We start from the raw sequence: 3,992 nt of genomic DNA, 5'->3' as shown, positions 1-3,992 counted from the left end.
TAATCGTGATGTTGGACTAAATATTAAAATTGGGTAATTGGGTTTTGGACCATAATTGGGGTTTGGATAAAAGAACGACACTTGTGAAAATTAGACTATGGGCTATTAATGGGCTTTATATTAACTAAACGATACCTCGTTAATTTAATATATAGACTTATAATTTGACATATTTATATATAACCACATACGCTTGACTGGGTACGGTGGGCGGGATATCTATAAATACCAATAATTGTTCATTTTACCGGACACGGAACTGGATTAATAGTTAATAGACTTGTTGAAACAGGGGTGGATTACATTCAAGGGTAATTGGTGTAATTGTTAACAAAGTAGTAAAACTTTGGACTACACGCAGTCGATAATCTGGTGTATTCATTAAACAAAGTATTAAGACCTTGTTACAATTCGAATCCCCAATTAGTTGGAATATTTGACTTCGGGTATAAGGATAATTTGACGAAGACTCTCGCACTTTATATTTATGACTGATGGACTATTATGGACAAATCCGTATGGACATATCGAATAATACAGGACAAAGAACAATTAACCCATGGTACTAAACTAAAAACAACACGTCAAACATCATGATTACGGAAGTTTAAATAAGCATAATTCCTTTATTTCATATTTAATTTCCTTTATTTCATATTTAATTGCACTTTTAATTATCGTACTCTTTAATTATCGCAATTTTATTTTATTGCACTTTTAATTATCGCAATTTTATTTACCGTTATTTTATTTATCGCATTTTAATTATTCTCATTTACTTTACGCTTTAAATTAAGTCTTTTATATATTTAATATTTTACATTAGTTTTTAACTGCGACTTAAGTTTTAAAATCGACGAACCGGTCATTAAACGGTAAAAACCCCTTTTTATAATAATAATACTACTTATATATATTTTTGTATTGTTACAATTATAAGTTAAAAATATAGCGTTAAACTTGGCTAAAGTTCCCTGTGGACGAACCGGACTTACTAAAAACTACACTACTGTACGATTAGGTACACTGCCTATAAGTGTTGTAGCAAGGTTTAGGTATATCCACTCTATAAATAAATAAATTACTTGTGTAAAATTGTATCGTATTTAATAGTTTTTCGTAGCAAAAATATAAACTATTTTATACACCACCTCGCACACATCAAGTATTTTTTGGCGCCACTGCCGGGGACACTAAAACACCGAAAGCGAAACGCTATATATAAAAAAAAATTTAGTTTACTTTTGTAAAAATACGTTTTTGTAAAAATACGTTTTAAACTTTAAGAATACAAAAACCATAAATATAAATATATATATATATATATATATATATATATATATATATATATATATATATATATATATAAGAGTTGTTCAAAATTATATAAAATTATAAAATATTTCTATTTCTATTTTTAGTTTGTAAAAATATAAGTTTTATTTAATTTATGTAAATACTTTTTATAAATATTAAAACAAAACAAAAAATATATATATATTAATCAATCGGCCCGGTACTGTTGAAGCCCAATTCCTGGCCTGGAAACCTAGCCCATGCGATCACATGAGCCCGAAGGCAAGCATCCATGCGACCGCATGAACCTGTCTGACACGCCAGAGTTGACTGGTAACAGCATTAATTACGGGGTAATTATTATTATTATTTATTTATTAAAACCCTAATTAGGGTTTAGTTTTTAATTAATTAGTTTAGTTTTTATTATTAATTTGTATTTTTAGTTTAATTAGTTTTATTAATATATAAAAATTAATACTTTTATAAATAATAATATAAAAATAATATTTTTATAAAAATTGTACTTTTTACAACTTTAAGTTTATTTTTATATTTTGTATCTTTTTATTTGTTTTAGCGTAATATTTGTATTTTTCGTTCGTATTTAGTTTTAAGTTATAGTTTTTGCTATAGTAATTTTTATTTTTAGATTTTTAGGCTTTGCCGTAAAATCTCTTAAGTGCTTTTCCTTTAGACTAAGATTTAGGTGCTTTAGAATTTTGCGACGCCATTTTATAAATTTTAGTACTTTTTAAGTTATTATCGTTTTGGATTTAGATTTTCTCTAAGCTTTAATATTTTTAGACGCAACTTTTAATTCTTAGTTTTTAGTTCCTTTTTAAGTTCCGACGCGCTACTTTCTTATTTTTATTTTTCGACCTTTTATTTTTCGACGTTTTTCCGACGCGCTCTTTTTCTTTCTTATTTTTCGCCGCTCTGGTTTTTAGGACTTAGAATTTTTTTTCTATTTCTTATCTAAAATTTCTTTAACTTTCAACGAAAAATTATTTTAAGTGGTTAAATTGATAGACATCCAAATTTTCTGTTTCGTAGTAATAGTTAGATTTGTTAGTGGCTGAGTTGTGAGCTTCCGATTTAAAGGGTTCTGGCTCCCTGCTGCATCTATTGGCTATTCGAAACGTGGGCAAAAGCAGAAAAGTCTATTAATTTAATAACTTATATAATTTTTATATTTTATAACTAATAGGATATTCAGTGAATGCACCGAGCAAAACGTTCACCACCTTTTATACAGTCACCACCTGTAACTCGATCAAGACATCTAGCCAATATTGTTGCCGTTGATTTTTCTTTAGAATCGTCATCCAGTCGACCAAGTACTCCAATTCAAATTTCCGATAATCTATTTTTTGAACCCGACCTCACAATTGAGAATCCAGAGGATATTCAGGGACAATTCAGAGATCCTGAACCACTAATCTTTCCTCCGGAACCACCAATCATTCAAACAGAAATTGTCGAGGAACAACCCATTAAATCAGAATACTCTAGTAATTCAGATTCAACAAATTCAATCATGGAAAATCTGGAACCTCTAAGTATGGAAGACCGAATGAGAGCTAAACGCACTGGCCAAGGTCACGCAATTACTCAACCTGACATTAATGCGCCAGATTATGAAATCAAAGGACAAATTCTACACATGGTAACTAATCAATGCCAATTTAGTGGTGCGCCGAAGGAAGATCCAAATGAACATCTTCGTACATTTAATAGGATCTGTACTCTATTTAAAATAAGAGAAGTGGAGGATGAACAGATATATCTCATGTTATTTCCCTGGACTTCAAAAGGAGAAGCCAGAGATTTGTTAGAATCGTTACCTGAAGGGGCGATTGATACATGGGACGTTTTAGTTGAAAAATTTCTTAAACAATTCTTTCCGGCATCTAAAGCCGTAAGACTTCAAGGAGAAATTGTTACGTTCACGCAAAAGCCAAATGAAACTTTATATGAAGCATGGACAAGATTTGGAAAGTTATTAAGAGGATGTCCGCAACATGGTTTAGACACTTGTCAAATAGTACAAATATTCTACCAAGGATGCGACATCACTACAAGAAAAGACATCGATATAGCAGCTGGTGGTTCCATTATGAAGAAAACCGCAACTGACGCTTACAAAATTATTGATAATACTGCTTCCCACTCACATGAGTGGCATCAAGAAAAAGATATCGTTAGATCATCTAAAGCAGCTAGAGCCGATTCTAGCCATGACTTAGATTCCATTTCCGCAAAGATAGATGATGTCGGGAGACGAATGGAAAAAATGACTAAAGATATCCACTCAATACGAATTAGCTGTGAACAGTGTGGAGGACCACATTTGACAAAAGATTGTCTCAGTATTGAACTAACAATGGAACAAAGAGAGAATGTTTCATATCTAAACCAAAGGCCTGGAAATAATTATCAGAATAATTATCAACCGCCAAGACCAATCTACAGTCAAAACCAGAATTATAACCGAAATGTTCCATACAACAATCAACAAGGTCCTAGTAATCAACAAGTATCCAATAATACTTATAATCAGCAAAGACCTATTTTTCAAAACAAACCACCACAAACCGATGATAAAAATCCAAATTTAGAAGACATGATTTCGAAGCTAGTTGAATCTCAAACGCAGTTTTTCACATCTCATAAACAAACCAATGAACAAACTG

At 30.9% G+C, this 3,992-nt stretch overlaps 1 non-coding gene across 1 annotated transcript; it reads right to left on the bottom strand.

The window, feature by feature from the left end:
• Nucleotides 1-3,220: 3,220 nt before the first annotated feature.
• Nucleotides 3,221-3,327, bottom strand: LOC139887326 (small nucleolar RNA R71). The gene has a single exon (XR_011773161.1). It is a non-coding gene; the product is annotated as a small nucleolar RNA R71 (small nucleolar RNA).
• Nucleotides 3,328-3,992: the final 665 nt, after the last annotated feature.

Source organism: Rutidosis leptorrhynchoides, chromosome 1 (assembly GCF_046630445.1).
Source record: "Rutidosis leptorrhynchoides isolate AG116_Rl617_1_P2 chromosome 1, CSIRO_AGI_Rlap_v1, whole genome shotgun sequence".
In the NCBI taxonomy this organism is placed as follows: Eukaryota; Viridiplantae; Streptophyta; class Magnoliopsida; order Asterales; family Asteraceae; genus Rutidosis; species Rutidosis leptorrhynchoides.
This window is presented reverse-complemented; position numbering and strand designations above follow the sequence as displayed.